This window comes from Euprymna scolopes, chromosome 10 (genome assembly GCF_053919585.1).
Source record: "Euprymna scolopes isolate OS-2025 chromosome 10, ASM5391958v1, whole genome shotgun sequence".
NCBI classification, from domain to species: domain Eukaryota; kingdom Metazoa; phylum Mollusca; class Cephalopoda; order Sepiida; family Sepiolidae; genus Euprymna; species Euprymna scolopes.
This window is the reverse complement of record NC_136491.1, coordinates 81,236,773-81,259,125: the sequence shown is the minus strand read 5'-3', so window position 1 is coordinate 81,259,125 and position 22,353 is coordinate 81,236,773.

The following is a 22,353-nucleotide window of genomic DNA, read 5'->3' as shown; positions in this document are numbered from 1 at the left end:
CCACATACGTCAAAGGATGGAGTACTGTTGCCACATCTGGGCAGGAGCTGCTAAAAGCAGCTTATCCTGCCTTGACAGAGTTCAAAATAGACGTTTAAGCTTAGTGGGGATGCTCTTTTCTCTTCCCTAAGGAATCCAATTTACAAAATTCCCACTACTTATGTTTACTACGCTATAATCACATTGACTAATGTATACCCATTAACCCTTATCCTCGAATGACCTCCAGGTCTTGATAAGTGGTGATTCCTGTGTAAATTTGTTTTATTCAATGATATAAAAAAATGAAATTATGTAAGAAAAGGAATCAAATATTTATGAGCAAACATCTTCAATATATCCCAGAGTTAACTGCTTCGATATAATCATTTACTTTGTCGATATTAATAAAGAAGGTTTGACATTTTTAAAATCTTTTTTGTTATTGAAAGTATGGCTTAAGTTTGCAAATTGGCCGTTTTTAGCCTTTTTTGTCGAAGTTAGCATCAAAATTTGTTTTGGGTGGCATCCCACATAGAGCGGAAGTGTTTAGGGAAGGTAAATGAAAGAGTAACCAATGTAATTTAACCATCTATGAAAACACTGTTAAATCTGTTTTGTTTGTAAAATACCGAGACGGATGACTAATGGACGCGCCGGTGGCCATGTTTACTGTAACTAAATCCATTCTGTAATGTTCGCTAAAAGCGAATCCTAGAATGAATGTTTATGCCTGAGTAGCAATTAAAATTGTTTTAATAAGACGTGAATTGGAAAGAGGCTATTTGTATTTTCGCAGGTAATGAGTAATAGGGAAAAGGTAACAGCACATAATGACAAAACGAAATAATTATGATGAGTAACGGTGATCGTAGACTATGAAATATTTGCTCCGGTCCTGGGATAGTTACAGTATTTTGAGTGATTTCGCTTCTTATCACCGTTCGATATGACTTGTTTTGAATAGTTACTTTCTTTGGAAATAATATAGCAATTTGCGATAGCGAATGGAATCAGATGATAGCCGAACAACATGCATCGGGTACTAGCATGTAGTGTGACCAGTTTGAATGTTTGTTTCGAGGCAGCGTTTGTTAAGCTATACTAAAATTTTGTAAAAGAGTAATGTAAGGATTTTATTATATATAGAGATAAGACCAGCCGGAATTTAGTTCAGCTAAATAAACAAAGTGCGTAGTAATGTAAGTTAAAGAAAATAAAATTGTTACAATGCAAATAGGTTTTAGAAAGCTGGTTGAAATTAAATTTAATAATAACAAAGATGGCTTTTTGTATAAGGCTTACGTAAGATAAAACAGATACATAGATTTGATATAAGCATGTAAAAACTCATGCAAAGATGAGTTAGCGAAAATCGGACTGCGGGATCAGTCGTCACTTTTACATCCACGGAGGGATTTCGAGCGAGATAGCAAGATGTAGAAACCCCAACCAGAAAAGTATAGAAAACTCCGAGGGAAATAACATACCACGTTAAAACAAAGTTATATGTAAAATATAACATGTAGTCTGGTGTATCCTTTGGAGGGATATATATTTGTTCCAGAAGCTCAAGCGGGTGACAACTACAAACTAATGTAAGAAATATTATATAAGGTATATGCTTGGTTTGGTGTGCAAAACAGAAAAGGATATTTGTTCGTTTGTTGTTGTTCTGCTAAAATGTTTTAAACACATACACGCTCGCACACACGCACGCATTTACAAATGACAACATCGGAGTGTACACACATACCCCGTATCAATAAAGTTAAGAGAACGATATATTACATGTACATATAAAAGGACCAGTGCTGTCTTGTGTAGATACGCGTTCTATGCTCTATAGCATAGCATGTATATATATATATATATATATATATATATATATATATATATATATATATATATATATATAACTACTTAATTTACTCACATTAAATTAATATACGAAAGTATAGATTTATGCGTAAACTTTAAGTATTTACTTCAAAAGTGCTCAATACGTAGGTAGAGCTAGTTAGTAATTTATAAATTATATATGGCGATTAAGCTACACTGAATATCCCGCGTTTCATCCACTCTAGGACTCTTCAGGCTTCAGATTGATTTCCTGTTTCACACCTGATATGTATTTGTTTGCTAGATGTAGAGCGCATAAGCCTGAAGAGTCCTAGAGTGGATGAAACGAGGAATATTCAGTGGAGCTTAATCGCGATATATATTTTATAAATTACTATATATATATATATATATATATATATATATATATATATATGTGTGTGTGTGTGTGTGTGTGTGTGTGTGTGTGTGTGTTAAAATTATCTCGTAAATATCATTCGGTTGATTTCCCGTTCCACACCTGACATGTATTTGTTTGCTAGATGTAGAGGCAGAGACGATCAGAGAATGACGGGTCCTGATGCCGACTCATTCTTGATATTCATCCACATCTGTAAGCCGGATTGCTTGGACACTACTACGCCCCTGTCGATTCATCATAGTTGCGAAGTTTACGAAACTGTGAGGAGGTGTCACGAGTCCAGATAGACTGAGAAGAGGGTGAAACAATTCTGTTGAATTTTAAGAGGTCGCTAGTGTATTTTATGTATGCGATTAATGTATTAAAAATAATCGGCTTAGTCGTTATCTAAGTTATGATAAACAAACGATGATTTTTTTATCTGTAATAAATTAGGTTTCCATTTCAAATAATTTAATTCATTAAAATTAACAACAAACAATAACGTTCACTCAGTGAATATTTTCTTTATCGGGGAGAATTGATAAAAAAACCCTATCGGGACTAAATTATGGTATGTATAATATCTTTTTGCATACTTCGCTTGATAGTTATATATAACTGTCCAAACCAAATGCTCAATTGGATAGTCCAGTTTGTCTCAATCGTCTTTCGGTCTCTGACAAAATTCTGCCATTGTTTCTAATGCATTTCTCAATCAGTATACTTCAAATAAAAGAAATGCAATGTTTTCCAAGTACATTTTAGTCTTCAACTCTAAATGATTAAAACAATTGATGTGGCCTTCCAAACGTTAATTCATCGGCACCTCTAACATACACCATGTTACCATCGAGGTTATGATACTCATTTAATATTCCGCTTTCTTCCTTACTATCCGAAATAATGGTTATACAAAAGAGAAGAAGCCTCCCCTTCTTTAACGTTGGATGACAAGTCTTCTTGTAATAGTATTACGATAAAAAGCATTGATTTCTAACCAGCCATTGAATCAGCTTCAGAGTATTTTTCTCTGCCAGGTTTGTAACTCGTTCATTATCTAATAGGCTCCTAACGATCATATCTTTTGGATTGCTTCTACTGGGTCTAAGCGATTAAATGCTAGTGGGGGTAGATGCAATCTGGTAATCGGAAAGTAACTTTTGGCTTAGGTTATAGTGCTTTTCTGCTTGGCATTTTCAGGTGAGAGTACAGGAGACCAAACTCAGAAGTAGGTCATTGGGATGTTTCTCCATCAGTATTCAATCGATCCAGTTTAATTTCACATTTCAGAGTTCGAATATGACACTAGATAATTGTTTATTTTATTTTTCCTACAAAATTTCAGTATTTTTCCTTGTTCATATCGATCATCAGCTTTAACTTTAATAATATTTTCAAAAATATTTTATTGCGATGTAAAGTAATAAAAACAATTTTTTTTTATTTGAACTGACGAACAGAAAGGTTTGAAATATCTTATGTTAACTGGTATACTAGTCATTATTTTTTTTTTAATTTTACTTGAGTGAAAATTCTTACAAATCAAGCTACTTCTTGGCGCTTACATCTGATATCTCTATTAGATAAATGTGTATCCGAATGTTTTATTAACGCCTTTCATTACTTCTAAAACATTGAGTTAGTACAGAAGCAATGAACTTGACCAGATTACTAGGTTATAATATATGTTTCTCTTTATCTTACCAAATTCCAAGATAAGATTTGGTAGGAGTTTACTTGTAGGATGAAGTCTCCTTGGGTCAGGTTGTTTTATATACCTTTGAACGCTTGAATGTCTAGTGATTTAAACTTGCCAGTAGATAATTCAAACTATTTTTCTGTATGTGTCTATGCATCAGTGCAGAAAAGTTAAAGCTTGACCTGAGATGCCAACTAACGCTAGATGCACATTCGTTTTGAGTTCTTTCTTGATATTAGAATTTCTGAATCTTTATAAAAGGAATTATTTAAACTTAAAAGCATGTAAGAAATAAATGGTCTAAAGTTTTACCCTTTCCCTTTCCAAAGCAACTTTACAACATAATCCATTTTTCTCGTTCTCACATTGATATTAAAAGCCTACTTTTTCTATTTAAAAATTGTTAAAAAGTAACTTTTTAATATACTCATGGATATGAGAGCAACTGTTACGTTGAATTCTATTTATACATAGTAATACACTCTGCATAATTGCGTAGAATTCAAGATTAAAACATTCTAGCACACGGATATAGATATACAGGGTACCTCCCCCCCAAAAAAAAAGTTAAATGGAGGCCATCTAGAACATATGCTGTAGAACGGAGAAAAAAAGGCCAAAGACCCTAGTGTTTTGATGTAATGTTTTGAATATAATAAACTAGTTATGCCCAAAGTTTCATTTCATTCGGACAAAAAACTAAGAAACGGGGCCTAATTAGGTTTGGGGCCCGTTTTTTGGGTCACCCTGTTTAAAAGGCAATTTATATATATATATATATATATATATATATATATATATATATATATATATATATATATATATATATAATTGACCTTTATGTGTGCGTGCGGAAAGCCGTCTCTGATTGTTTGGTCTGCTTAGTAAAAATTTGATATATAGGGTATTTGGACCTGTATCATATTTTTGATTCTTTTTAGCCGGCAAAAATGCTGCTAACGGGGCAAAATTTAAACAGGAGTAGTCGACTAAAATGTTTACATGCACAAAACTACATTCATATGTTTAACAACGTTACTTTGGAACAGTTTATATTGTTAGGAGCGTGACTTAAAGCAAATTATCCGGCTGAAGAGTTACATGTTTCGGTTTCGATTCTGGCTGATGGCATCCAAGTCATATTTTTCGTTACTTTTTATATGACTGCTATAGTACAAAATAATAATCGATAGAGAATTAGCCGTATACTAATTAATACGTAATCTGCATGAATTAAAATATCATATTTAAGCGTAACTTTTGACCGGGTAACGCCGGGCGACTTCCTAGTAAACCTGTAATATAAAAAGTAAAATCCTAGTAGTCATTTTTATTTTAGACACTCAAACTATTTTACATCCAAGCAGCATTTTTACCCTTAGACCAAACTCATAAAAAGTGTAAATGGGTTTGAAATCACACTATTTTGTTTGTTAGATTGTTGCGTGAATAAAGCGTTCGCAGATGCCATCTTTCAAGGTTTGCATATCATACTTGACAATTGTGTCTTTTTTTTATTCGTTTACGGCATATCTACCCTTTTTGGATTATTTAATGCCGTATCTTTTAATTATCTTAAAAAAAGCAACCTCTTAGTCTTGAAGATTTTTATATCTCCAAATATTTATTAATCGCGTTTGGTCTACTTCATTATTTACATAAAAATGTGCTTTTGGTTTGACTTTGCAGGAAAAGAAAAAGTACTAAAATTAATGTGTGGAACATTTTAGGTGTGAAAAACAGTTGTTTATTTATTTATTTATTTATTTATTTTTGCCAAAACCGCTCCGGTTATATCCTATACTAACCGATTTCCATAATACACGTGCTGGGACTTGTTTATTATTAAGGTTTCATTTAATTATGCTTTAATACAAAACGTCTTGGGGTACATGCAGAAGTGAAAGGTTTCAGAATCCCGGTGTTGACGTTTACTTCGGTCAGTATATATATATATATATATATATATATATATATATATATATATATATATATATATATATATATATATCCAGAGGAAGAGCCAGAGAGACAGAGAGACAAGGAAGATGGAAGAAAAACCTGTAGACTTTTAGGAAAATTTTAAACGTTTTGTCCTCATTTTCGGAGGACTCGTTCAGGAAATGATCATAAATGATTGAGTTAATAAAATAAGTTATACCATGACGAGATTCGTATTTTAAAAACACGAACATCTTTCGTGCTCATCATGATATAACTTGTTTTATTTGCTCAGTCATCATGATATAACTTGTTTTATTTGCTCAGTCATCATGATATAACTTGTTTTATTTGCTCAGTCATCATGATATAACTTGTTTTATTTGCTCAGTCATCATGATATAACTTGTTTTATTTGCTCAGTCATCATGATATAACTTGTTTTATTTGCTCAGTCATCATGATATAACTTGTTTTATTTGCTCAGTCATCATGATATAACTTGTTTTAATTGCTCAGTCATCATGATATAACTTGTTTTATTTGCTCAGTCATCATGATATAACTTGTTTTATTTGCTCAGTCATCATGATATAACTTGTTTTATTTGCTCAGTCATCATGATATAACTTGTTTTAATTGCTCAGTCATCATGATATAACTTGTTTTATTTGCTCAGTCATCATGATATAACTTGTTTTATTTGCTCAGTCATCATGATATAACTTGTTTTATTTGCTCAGTCATCATGATATAACTTGTTTTATTTGCTCAGTCATCATGATATAACTTGTTTTATTTGCTCAGTCATCATGATATAACTTGTTTTATTTGCTCAGTCATCATGATATAACTTGTTTTATTCGCTCAGTCATCATGATATAACTTGTTTTATTTGCTCAGTCATCATGATATAACTTGTTTTATTTGCTCAGTCATCATGATATAACTTGTTTTAATTGCTCAGTCATCATGATATAACTTGTTTTATTTGCTCAGTCATCATGATATAACTTGTTTTATTTGCTCAGTCATCATGATATAACTTGTTTTATTTGCTCAGTCATCATGATATAACTTGTTTTATTTGCTCAGTCATCATGATATAACTTGTTTTATTTGCTCAGTCATCATGATATAACTTGTTTTATTTGCTCAGTCATCATGATATAACTTGTTTTATTTGCTCAGTCATCATGATATAACTTGTTTTATTTGCTCAGTCATCATGATATAACTTGTTTTATTTGCTCAGTCATCATGATATAACTTGTTTTATTTGCTCAGTCATCATGATATAACTTGTTTTATTTGCTCAGTCATCATGATATAACTTGTTTTATTTGCTCAGTCATCATGATATAACTTGTTTTAATTGCTCAGTCATCATGATATAACTTGTTTTATTTGCTCAGTCATCATGATATAACTTGTTTTATTTGCTCAGTCATCATGATATAACTTGTTTTATTTGCTCAGTCATCATGATATAACTTGTTTTATTTGCTCAGTCATCATGATATAACTTGTTTTATTTGCTCAGTCATCATGATATAACTTGTTTTATTTGCTCAGTCATCATGATATAACTTGTTTTATTTGCTCAGTCATCATGATATAACTTGTTTTATTTGCTCAGTCATCATGATATAACTTGTTTTATTTGCTCAGTCATCATGATATAACTTGTTTTATTTGCTCAGTCATCATGATATAACTTGTTTTATTTGCTCAGTCATCATGATATAACTTGTTTTATTTGCTCAGTCATCATGATATAACTTGTTTTATTTGCTCAGTCATCATGATATAACTTGTTTTATTTGCTCAGTCATCATGATATAACTTGTTTTATTTGCTCAGTCATCATGATATAACTTGTTTTATTTGCTCAGTCATCATGATATAACTTGTTTTATTTGCTCAGTCATCATGATATAACTTGTTTTATTTGCTCAGTCATCATGATATAACTTGTTTTATTTGCTCAGTCATCATGATATAACTTGTTTTATTTGCTCAGTCATCATGATATAACTTGTTTTATTTGCTCAGTCATCATGATATAACTTGTTTTATTTGCTCAGTCATCATGATATAACTTGTTTTATTTGCTCAGTCATCATGATATAACTTGTTTTATTTGCTCAGTCATCATGATATAACTTGTTTTATTTGCTCAGTCATCATGATATAACTTGTTTTATTTGCTCAGTCATCATGATATAACTTGTTTTATTTGCTCAGTCATCATGATATAACTTGTTTTATTTGCTCAGTCATCATGATATAACTTGTTTTATTTGCTCAGTCATCATGATATAACTTGTTTTATTTGCTCAGTCATCATGATATAACTTGTTTTATTTGCTCAGTCATCATGATATAACTTGTTTTATTTGCTCAGTCATCATGATATAACTTGTTTTATTTGCTCAGTCATCATGATATAACTTGTTTTATTTGCTCAGTCATCATGATATAACTTGTTTTATTTGCTCAGTCATCATGATATAACTTGTTTTATTTGCTCAGTCATCATGATATAACTTGTTTTATTTGCTCAGTCATCATGATATAACTTGTTTTATTTGCTCAGTCATCATGATATAACTTGTTTTATTTGCTCAGTCATCATGATATAACTTGTTTTATTTGCTCAGTCATCATGATATAACTTGTTTTATTTGCTCAGTCATCATGATATAACTTGTTTTATTTGCTCAGTCATCATGATATAACTTGTTTTATTTGCTCAGTCATCATGATATAACTTGTTTTATTTGCTCAGTCATCATGATATAACTTGTTTTATTTGCTCAGTCATCATGATATAACTTGTTTTATTTGCTCAGTCATCATGATATAACTTGTTTTATTTGCTCAGTCATCATGATATAACTTGTTTTATTTGCTCAGTCATCATGATATAACTTGTTTTATTTGCTCAGTCATCATGATATAACTTGTTTTATTTGCTCAGTCATCATGATATAACTTGTTTTATTTGCTCAGTCATCATGATATAACTTGTTTTATTTGCTCAGTCATCATGATATAACTTGTTTTATTTGCTCAGTCATCATGATATAACTTGTTTTATTTGCTCAGTCATCATGATATAACTTGTTTTATTTGCTCAGTCATCATGATATAACTTGTTTTATTTGCTCAGTCATCATGATATAACTTGTTTTATTTGCTCAGTCATCATGATATAACTTGTTTTATTTGCTCAGTCATCATGATATAACTTGTTTTATTTGCTCAGTCATCATGATATAACTTGTTTTATTTGCTCAGTCATCATGATATAACTTGTTTTATTTGCTCAGTCATCATGATATAACTTGTTTTAATTGCTCAGTCATCATGATATAACTTGTTTTATTTGCTCAGTCATCATGATATAACTTGTTTTATTTGCTCAGTCATCATGATATAACTTGTTTTATTTGCTCAGTCATCATGATATAACTTGTTTTATTTGCTCAGTCATCATGATATAACTTGTTTTATTTGCTCAGTCATCATGATATAACTTGTTTTATTTGCTCAGTCATCATGATATAACTTGTTTTATTTGCTCAGTCATCATGATATAACTTGTTTTATTTGCTCAGTCATCATGATATAACTTGTTTTATTTGCTCAGTCATCATGATATAACTTGTTTTATTTGCTCAGTCATCATGATATAACTTGTTTTATTTGCTCAGTCATCATGATATAACTTGTTTTATTTGCTCAGTCATCATGATATAACTTGTTTCATTTGCTCAGTCATCATGATATAACTTGTTTTATTTGCTCAGTCATCATGATATAACTTGTTTTATTTGCTCAGTAATCATGATATAACTTGTTTTATTTGCTCAGTCATCATGATATAACTTGTTTTAATTGCTCAGTCATCATGATATAACTTGTTTTATTTGCTCAGTCATCATGATATAACTTGTTTTATTTGCTCAGTCATCATGATATAACTTGTTTTATTTGCTCAGTCATCATGATATAACTTGTTTTATTTGCTCAGTCATCATGATATAACTTGTTTTATTTGCTCAGTCATCATGATATAACTTGTTTTAATTGCTCAGTCATCATGATATAACTTGTTTTATTTGCTCAGTCATCATGATATAACTTGTTTTAATTGCTCAGTCATCATGATATAACTTGTTTTATTTGCTCAGTCATCATGATATAACTTGTTTTATTTGCTCAGTCATCATGATATAACTTGTTTTATTTGCTCAGTCATCATGATATAACTGGTTTTATTTGCTCAGTCATCATGATATAACTTGTTTTATTTGCTCAGTCATCATGATATAACTTGTTTTATTTGCTCAGTCATCATGATATAACTTGTTTTATTTGCTCAGTCATCATGATATAACTTGTTTTATTTGCTCAGTCATCATGATATAACTTGTTTTATTTGCTCAGTCATCATGATATAACTTGTTTTATTTGCTCAGTCATCATGATATAACTTGTTTTATTTGCTCAGTCATCATGATATAACTTGTTTTATTTGCTCAGTCATCATGATATAACTTGTTTTATTTGCTCAGTCATCATGATATAACTTGTTTTATTTGCTCAGTCATCATGATATAACTTGTTTTATTTGCTCAGTCATCATGATATAACTTGTTTTATTTGCTCAGTCATCATGATATAACTTGTTTTATTTGCTCAGTCATCATGATATAACTTGTTTTATTTGCTCAGTCATCATGATATAACTTGTTTTATTTGCTCAGTCATCATGATATAACTTGTTTTATTTGCTCAGTCATCATGATATAACTTGTTTTATTTGCTCAGTCATCATGATATAACTTGTTTTATTTGCTCAGTCATCATGATATAACTTGTTTTATTTGCTCAGTCATCATGATATAACTTGTTTTATTTGCTCAGTCATCATGATATAACTTGTTTTATTTGCTCAGTCATCATGATATAACTTGTTTTATTTGCTCAGTCATCATGATATAACTTGTTTTATTTGCTCAGTCATCATGATATAACTTGTTTTATTTGCTCAGTCATCATGATATAACTTGTTTTATTTGCTCAGTCATCATGATATAACTTGTTTTATTTGCTCAGTCATCATGATATAACTTGTTTTATTTGCTCAGTCATCATGATATAACTTGTTTTATTTGCTCAGTCATCATGATATAACTTGTTTTATTTGCTCAGTCATCATGATATAACTTGTTTTATTTGCTCAGTCATCATGATATAACTTGTTTTATTTGCTCAGTCATCATGATATAACTTGTTTTATTTGCTCAGTCATCATGATATAACTTGTTTTATTTGCTCAGTCATCATGATATAACTTGTTTTATTTGCTCAGTCATCATGATATAACTTGTTTTATTTGCTCAGTCATCATGATATAACTTGTTTTATTTGCTCAGTCATCATGATATAACTTGTTTTATTTGCTCAGTCATCATGATATAACTTGTTTTATTTGCTCAGTCATCATGATATAACTTGTTTTATTTGCTCAGTCATCATGATATAACTTGTTTTATTTGCTCAGTCATCATGATATAACTTGTTTTATTTGCTCAGTCATCATGATATAACTTGTTTTATTTGCTCAGTCATCATGATATAACTTGTTTTATTTGCTCAGTCATCATGATATAACTTGTTTTATTTGCTCAGTCATCATGATATAACTTGTTTTATTTGCTCAGTCATCATGATATAACTTGTTTTATTTGCTCAGTCATCATGATATAACTTGTTTTATTTGCTCAGTCATCATGATATAACTTGTTTTATTTGCTCAGTCATCATGATATAACTTGTTTTATTTGCTCAGTCATCATGATATAACTTGTTTTATTTGCTCAGTCATCATGATATAACTTGTTTTATTTGCTCAGTCATCATGATATAACTTGTTTTATTTGCTCAGTCATCATGATATAACTTGTTTCATTTGCTCAGTCATCATGATATAACTTGTTTTATTTGCTCAGTCATCATGATATAACTTGTTTTATTTGCTCAGTAATCATGATATAACTTGTTTTAATTGCTCAGTCATCATGATATAACTTGTTTTATTTGCTCAGTCATCATGATATAACTTGTTTTATTTGCTCAGTCATCATGATATAACTTGTTTTATTTGCTCAGTCATCATGATATAACTTGTTTTATTTGCTCAGTCATCATGATATAACTTGTTTTATTTGCTCAGTCATCATGATATAACTTGTTTTAATTGCTCAGTCATCATGATATAACTTGTTTTATTTGCTCAGTCATCATGATATAACTTGTTTTAATTGCTCAGTCATCATGATATAACTTGTTTTATTTGCTCAGTCATCATGATATAACTTGTTTTATTTGCTCAGTCATCATGATATAACTTGTTTTATTTGCTCAGTCATCATGATATAACTGGTTTTATTTGCTCAGTCATCATGATATAACTTGTTTTATTTGCTCAGTCATCATGATATAACTTGTTTTATTTGCTCAGTCATCATGATATAACTTGTTTTATTTGCTCAGTCATCATGATATAACTTGTTTTATTTGCTCAGTCATCATGATATAACTTGTTTTATTTGCTCAGTCATCATGATATAACTTGTTTTATTTGCTCAGTCATCATGATATAACTTGTTTTATTTGCTCAGTCATCATGATATAACTTGTTTTATTTGCTCAGTCATCATGATATAACTTGTTTTATTTGCTCAGTCATCATGATATAACTTGTTTTATTTGCTCAGTCATCATGATATAACTTGTTTTATTTGCTCAGTCATCATGATATAACTTGTTTTATTTGCTCAGTCATCATGATATAACTTGTTTTATTTGCTCAGTCATCATGATATAACTTGTTTTATTTGCTCAGTCATCATGATATAACTTGTTTTATTTGCTCAGTCATCATGATATAACTTGTTTTATTTGCTCAGTCATCATGATATAACTTGTTTTATTTGCTCAGTCATCATGATATAACTTGTTTTATTTGCTCAGTCATCATGATATAACTTGTTTTATTTGCTCAGTCATCATGATATAACTTGTTTTATTTGCTCAGTCATCATGATATAACTTGTTTTATTTGCTCAGTCATCATGATATAACTTGTTTTATTTGCTCAGTCATCATGATATAACTTGTTTTATTTGCTCAGTCATCATGATATAACTTGTTTTATTTGCTCAGTCATCATGATATAACTTGTTTTATTTGCTCAGTCATCATGATATAACTTGTTTTATTTGCTCAGTCATCATGATATAACTTGTTTTATTTGCTCAGTCATCATGATATAACTTGTTTTATTTGCTCAGTCATCATGATATAACTTGTTTTATTTGCTCAGTCATCATGATATAACTTGTTTTATTTGCTCAGTCATCATGATATAACTTGTTTTATTTGCTCAGTCATCATGATATAACTTGTTTTATTTGCTCAGTCATCATGATATAACTTGTTTTATTTGCTCAGTCATCATGATATAACTTGTTTTATTTGCTCAGTCATCATGATATAACTTGTTTTATTTGCTCAGTCATCATGATATAACTTGTTTTATTTGCTCAGTCATCATGATATAACTTGTTTTATTTGCTCAGTCATCATGATATAACTTGTTTTATTTGCTCAGTCATCATGATATAACTTGTTTTATTTGCTCAGTCATCATGATATAACTTGTTTTATTTGCTCAGTCATCATGATATAACTTGTTTTATTTGCTCAGTCATCATGATATAACTTGTTTTATTTGCTCAGTCATCATGATATAACTTGTTTTATTTGCTCAGTCATCATGATATAACTTGTTTTATTTGCTCAGTCATCATGATATAACTTGTTTTATTTGCTCAGTCATCATGATATAACTTGTTTTATTTGCTCAGTCATCATGATATAACTTGTTTTATTTGCTCAGTCATCATGATATAACTTGTTTTATTTGCTCAGTCATCATGATATAACTTGTTTTATTTGCTCAGTCATCATGATATAACTTGTTTTATTTGCTCAGTCATCATGATATAACTTGTTTTATTTGCTCAGTCATCATGATATAACTTGTTTTATTTGCTCAGTCATCATGATATAACTTGTTTTATTTGCTCAGTCATCATGATATAACTTGTTTTATTTGCTCAGTCATCATGATATAACTTGTTTTATTTGCTCAGTCATCATGATATAACTTGTTTTATTTGCTCAGTCATCATGATATAACTTGTTTTATTTGCTCAGTCATCATGATATAACTTGTTTTATTTGCTCAGTCATCATGATATAACTTGTTTTATTTGCTCAGTCATCATGATATAACTTGTTTTATTTGCTCAGTCATCATGATATAACTTGTTTTATTTGCTCAGTCATCATGATATAACTTGTTTTATTTGCTCAGTCATCATGATATAACTTGTTTTATTTGCTCAGTCATCATGATATAACTTGTTTTATTTGCTCAGTCATCATGATATAACTTGTTTTATTTGCTCAGTCATCATGATATAACTTGTTTTATTTGCTCAGTCATCATGATATAACTTGTTTTATTTGCTCAGTCATCATGATATAACTTGTTTTATTTGCTCAGTCATCATGATATAACTTGTTTTATTTGCTCAGTCATCATGATATAACTTGTTTTATTTGCTCAGTCATCATGATATAACTTGTTTTATTTGCTCAGTCATCATGATATAACTTGTTTTATTTGCTCAGTCATCATGATATAACTTGTTTTATTTGCTCAGTCATCATGATATAACTTGTTTTATTTGCTCAGTCATCATGATATAACTTGTTTTATTTGCTCAGTCATCATGATATAACTTGTTTTATTTGCTCAGTCATCATGATATAACTTGTTTTATTTGCTCAGTCATCATGATATAACTTGTTTTATTTGCTCAGTCATCATGATATAACTTGTTTTATTTGCTCAGTCATCATGATATAACTTGTTTTATTTGCTCAGTCATCATGATATAACTTGTTTTATTTGCTCAGTCATCATGATATAACTTGTTTTATTTGCTCAGTCATTTCCTAAAGAAGTCTCCCGAAAATTAGAACGAAACATTCAAAATTTTCCTGAACGAGTACAGGTTTTTTCCCTTCTTCCTTAACGTCATAATATCATACCTACTTTTATTCACACACACACACACACACACACACACACACACACACACACACACACACACACACACATATATACCTATTTAATTTACTCACATAAAATTAATATACAAAAGTATAGATTTATGCGTAAACTTTAAGTATTTACTTCAAAAGTGCTCAATACGTAGGTAGAACTAGTTAGTAATTTATAAAATATATATGGCGATTAAGCTACACTGAATATTCCGCGTTTCATCCACCCTAGGACTCTTCAGGCTTATGCGCATAAGCCTGAAGAGTCCTAGAGTGGATGAAACGCGGAATATTCAGTGTAGCTTAATCGCCATATATATTTTATAAATTACTATATATATATATATATATATATATATATATATATATATATATATAACTTAGATCTTCACTGATGCGCAGGTGTAAAACTAAGGCCACTTATAATTAGGGCTATGATACCAGAATTTTGACTCTCAAGTATATATCCGACACAGACATAGTTAATCAACCGAGAACCACATATCTCTCTATAAAAGTATATAAGATATCAACGGATACACACTCGAGAGTCAAAACAATGAAAAGAATATGCTGTTGTCGTAGTCCTACTTATTATTGAGATGTGAGTGTAAAAATCAATAAGCTGAATACAATGAAAAAGCACAGAAAAGCACACAAAAGATGCTATTTTTACCCCAGAATACCAATTATTTAACATTTGATTAGGATAGATTTAAGCATGAGGACTACCAAATCTTTAAAAAATATCTAGTATTTCGTATTCAATACCTTGAATAAATAGCGGACTGAGTAGATTTTCGTGTTGTACGCATTAAAAGATTAAGTATCAACAGTATACTGCCATTGAATTCTGCGCTTACTTGCGTAGAATACGTCTTATTTACGATTGTCTGTCCATTGAGGAAACAAACAGTTAAATCTGTTAAATCAACCTTCAAATTAAAAGATTTATTATTATTTGTTTCCTTTACTGAAAACAGGTCTTTTTAAGATGATAAGATTATGTTTCCATTATGCTATTTCCTTACGTACATTTTGCGTTATATTACGTGTATGCTCGTAATAGCAATATAGATAAAACAAAGCCATATATTGGCATACATAGATTTAGTTGTGCATGTAATCAGGAAAAGCTATAATTGGGAGTATATATATATATATATATATATATATATATATATATATATATATATATATATATATGATTGCAACGTCTTGTCAGACAAGTGACACTCCCTCAGACATTTAAAATCCATGAGCCCAAATACCTGAGGGAGTATCTATACAAAGATGATGTTACAGAGTCTTAGCTTTGTACGACAGCTAAGTCTCTCTCTCTTGGTTCAAAATGTTGAGATCCAGCAACAAGCAAGAGCAAGATAGCCAGCAACAAATTAAACTGCAGACCAGCTTAATGCGGGTACTGGTCTTCCGCTTTATGTTTTTTTACATCAGATATTTGCTTCTCCTAGAAAGGTTCCCTTCACCACGGCTTACGGGAGCCCTCTCCACCCCAATACACATATACACACACAAATATACACGTATATTTGTGTGTGTATGCATGTATATATATATATATATGTATATATATAAACAAGATTCCTTCAGTCTTAGATGCACTATGGGTACCCACGAAGGGGTGGCAGTGCGTGAAATTTTTGTGACAGGAGTTGCGCAATCTCAAACCACACCTCGACATTATATATATATATATATATATATATATATATATATATATATATATATATATATATATATATATATATATATATATATATATATATATATATATATATATATATATATATATACACACTTGTGCCCGATATTATTCATACCCCCCTTTGAAAATTGAGTTTATTAGGTGTAACTTTGTAAGAATTTATTGTTTCCGTCCATATTGATACATATTCTTAATAAACCTCTTCTGATCATTTTCGTCATTTTAAAATCTCGGGATACTTGTAATAAAAGAAATATACAGCTATTTATAAAATCTGCAATGTTCAAAAATAATCATACCCCCTTATTTTTTCAGTATTAATCGAGTTTCTGACTGTTTGTTTCCTGTTTGATTCTTATTTTGAATGCTTTTATACAACCTTTGATTAATTTCATTTCGTTTTTTGCATTTTTCAGAAATTAAAATGATATCAACTGAAAACCAATAAAAGAATAAAAATTATTAGAATGGGGAAGAAAAAAGAGCTTAGTAATGATCTTAGGCCTAAAATTGTGAATTCACATAAGGATGGTTTAGGTTACAAGTCAATTTCCAAGAAATTTGAGGTCCCTACAGAAACAGTACAGAGCATCATCAAAAAATTCCAGAGCCACCACACAACAACCAACTTGATTGGTAGAGGAAGGAAAAGGAAACTGTCTGTTAAAGCCACCAGGAATATTGTAAGAAGTGTTAATGCAAATCCAACCAACACTACTAAGGACATTTTAGAAAATCTGGAGTCTTCTGGCATAAAAATATCAAGGCAAACATTGCAAAGGACTCTGCATGAAAATGGTCTGAAAGGAAGAAGACCAAGAAGGACTCCATTGCACACCGGAAAACACCTTGCAGCACTTCTAAAGTTTGCTAGGACCCATGTGAATTCTCCAGAGTCCGTTTACTCAAGTATTTTGTGGACTGACGAAACAAAAATTGAATTGTTTGGCCATATGGATGCTTCTTACATTTGGAGGAAGAAAGGAGAAGCTTACAACCCAAAGAACACCATACCCACGGTGAAACATGGTGGTGGTAGCCTAATGTTTTGGGGCTCCTTTTCGGCTAGTGGTCCAGGTAGTTTGGTCAAAATAGATGGAACCATGAAAAAGGAGCAATATTTGGAGATACTCCAGAAAAACATTAGACAGGATGCGGAGAAGCTCCATTTAGGACCAAACTGGGTCCTTCAGCAGGATAATGATCCAAAGCATACTGCCAAAATAGTCAAGAAATAGTTTGAGGATAATCAAATTAATGTTTTGGAATGGCCTAGACAGAGTCCCGACCTGAACCCTATCGAAAACCTCTGGCACATATTGAAAACTGAGGTTAAAAAGCGGAAACCTAGAAATTTTAGGGATTTGGAGAACTACTGCATTGAAGAATGGTAAAAAATCAGTGTTGATGCTTGTAAAAACCTTGTTGATAAATATCCAAAACGGTTATAGGCAGTTATTAAGAATAAAGGGCATGCTATTGACTATTAGTAAGAGAGGTATGAATAATTTTTAACTAGTGCCATTATTGTTTTTCTTTGTATAATGTTTCAAACTTGCATAATTTATTTATTTATTGAGTTTAAATTAAATGCTTATGCTTGATTTATTGTTTGAAATCCCTTTAATATTGTCTACCTTCTGGTTTGAGCAATATTCTTATAGAAATCTCAAAGATCCGAGGGGTATGAATAATATCGGGCACAAGTGTATATAGGTATGTATATATATATGTATATATATATGTACGTATATATATATGTATGTATATATATGTATATATATATATATATATATATATATATATATTCCAAGCAGAAAACAGTGCTCGGAGAGGAAATTGCTGACATGGTAACAGTACTTCATCTTAGATTTCTGACTCTTTTACAGGGTTGCGTCAATAATTACCTATTATTATTATTATTATATATATATATATATATATATATATATATATATATATATATGACCGGTTTCTTGTTTAGGATGATACCTATCAAGCGAATCACATACACACTGATTTCAGCAGTGTACACATGCATACAACCAATACTATTAGAATTGAACTCCACAGCTCAGTTTCACAATTTACCACGGTAACAGTTACCGCACACCCACTTCTAAGACTTTATTGATATAATATATATATATATATATATATATATATATATATATATACAATAACAATTAAAAGGTATTTCCAGACAGCGGCACTAATTTATCGACGACTCGAGAATATTCGTTTTCTATTATTTTTTTTAAAGATTTGTAAAAGTGCATTAACGTACTGTTTATTTAAATTAATACAATTTATTTATAAACTAGCGGCGGGCGACCGGCTTTGCCCTGTCGTTAAGTACGCTTAAATATATTTTTATTCATGCAGATTTTGTATTAATTATTACAAGGCCAATTTTCTATTATTGAATAATGTATATATATATATATATATGTATGTATATATATATATATATATATATATATATATATATATATATATAGTGACGAATTATAAAGTTAAATAAAAAATGACTATGGCGCCATCAACTACAATTTAAACCAAAGCATTTAGCGCTCCAGCCGCGTTCTATATCGTTTGGACAGATAGATATAAAATATTAAACTAGTTCAAGCTATGAATGAATTTACGCATGTGCAAAAGTAATATTAATATATCGCCACGAGTAAATGAAAATTTTGCATTTCAACTTGCCAACATACTCTTTTACGCGTTAATAATCTATCCAAACAAAGATTTTACTTGTTATAAACCATCTTATGATTACTATTTCCTTTTAATTTCAGCGTTACAGAGTGCGTTCAATAAGTTTGCAGACTTTTTTCGTATTGACAATTTTATTATAATACACGCATGGAACTCTGGTTCCATTCGAAATAATTTCTACCGATTGCAATGCAATTGTTGAACCGTTCCAACAAGTTTTGTAAGTCACTCTTTTGTGAGCGTGTCACTGACCCTCGTCACAGCCTCTTTCATCTCTTCAATTATCTCATAACGACAGTCTCTAAGGTTTTCCGTGAGCTTAAAGAATAACCAAAAGTCACAGGGAGCAAGCTCTGGACTTTATGTTATTCTTAGTCAAATAGTCTGTGACAAGGATGGAGTTGTGGACTGGTGTATATCCTGGTTAAAATGTCACTGATCTGATTTGAAGAATACTGACCTCTTACGACGTAATCTCTCCCCGAACTCCTTTAAATCCTCAACACAGTATTCCTTGTTGACTCTCAGTCAAATGGGAACCCAGTGCATGTAGATCGTGCCCGTGCTGTCAAAAAAGAGATAGTCATAAGTTTCTAGGTGGATTTGGTCGGTATGGCCTTTTTAGGTTTTGGAGAACCAATAGGTTTTCACTTGGAACTCTGTCGCTTGATCTCTGGATCATAGCAGCAGATCCAGCTTTCATAGCAGATCACAAGAGCGTCAAGAACTGCAGGGTGTGAATATATCAACTCGACAATCTTCATGCTCGCATGACAACGTCTTTCTTTCTGATCTTCTCAGAGCATCCTTGGGTTAAACTTCGCGTAAATCTTCCGGATCTTCATTTCTCGCGAATAATTGTGTGTAGCGTTCGCATACTGACATCAAATTGTCATTAAATTCTTTTATTGACCAATCAACTCTAGTGTTTTGAGTTCCTTACATCCATTCCACACATCTCATCATTCCTCACATACTCCCTGCCTTCCTTGAATCTGTTATGTTACTCAAAAACTGATGCTCGATTCATACAAGATGGCTTAAAAGTAGTCTAAAGCCTTCCATGCGTTTCTCTGGCATTTTAAAAAGTTTAAAATAGAATTTTATTGTCTATCGTTCTTCTAGATTGTCCTCACGTCCAGATTGCATTTTTGAAATTCACCAGCTGTGACAATCAGGCTTTAGTAAGATGTATTCCAATTATTGCTGTAGCTGTTCATTTGAACCTAAAACTATAACAATTATTCGATCATTTCACAAGATGTTTAGCAATAACATAGTGAATTTTCAATAGTCTATGGTTATTTCAAATGTGTGGAAACTTATTAAAGGCACCTCGTAAGTGTCTAATAGTTTTAGAGTTCATCGGTTAAATATTTTCACACAGGCATACACATGTATTCATGTTCTGTTTTGCTTATATATATATGTATATATATATATATATATATATATATATATATATATATGTGTGTGTGTGTGTGTGTGTGTGTCTGATCATCTATAGATATGAAGCAAAGTTTCCTGTATAAATATTTCGGGACAGAAGCGTTAATGATTAATCTGAGAACCAAACTAACCGCGCATTTGAAATCATTACCTTTGATCAGATATCATTATTGATGTTAAATATTCTTAAATCTATTCAAAAATTCATTATTTAAATTTAAAACTACGTGTAAATATCATTAGAATAAAACTTTCCGACATCTTTGGATATTCGTTTCTAAACAATATACTCCGTAACATATTCACTGTCTGGAACACTAAATAAATAAATAAGTAAATAAAACCTATATAATGATAGATAAGATAACCCTAGAAAAATATTCAGACATTTTAGCGTTCGCTGTACGGTTAAATTTTAGATATATTTAGCACTTAATATTTGTGGGTATTCGTATTTATGTGGGTTTTTATGTTTGTGTGTTCTCTATAGCGAAAAAGGTTAAACAATTTACATAAAATCTAAAAGTATATCCTCATGTAAAATTTACCAGGAAGGTTAATGGAAGTGGCTTAAAATCTCTCAGTGCACTTCTAAGTTAGGTATGAATGTATACGCATAAAAAACTCCAAATATATTATACTTTCCGGAATTTAAATCACGTGTATCACATTCTCTGAGAAAGAAAATAAAAGTGGCGATGAATCACTTAGTGTCCCGTAACTTAACGGAGCTCTTAGGACCGAATCTCGTCTAAAACTTCATATTTGATTTCATCAACATAAAATAAATTTGAACAGCATACGTACAAAATTATCTGGAAAAGATCTCTCATATCTACGTTACTCACTATGTGCACTATATCTACGTGCCATCACAACTAAATTACTGATTAAAAAAGACCCCCTATTAAAAATCTCATGAATGAAATTAAGATTTAACAACAACATTAAAATTATTATTAGTAATAATAGAAAGGATGAAAGAAATGAAAGAAGAATCAAAGCAAACCAAAAAAGGAACAGAGAATGAAATCAGAAAGGAAAGCCTGAAGACAACCCTATGGAAAATGGCCAATTGGTGAGGGCATGATGGAATACATGCCTATTGGTTTAAGAAATTCAGAACACTAAATGAAAGGCTAGTCAAAAGTAAAAAAAGAACCTAGGCATGACATGGATAGACTACAAGAAAACATATGATACAATCTCGCAGACATGGATAATAGAATGCTTGATTGGTTGGTTGGTTGTTTTTGTTTTACGGCATATCAACCCTTTTCGGGTTATTTAATGCCGAATCCAAAGATTTTGAAGACATTTTTTTTAATAGAATATATTTGTTGTTTTCACGTCGGTTTCTATTTAACCCATAGTTGG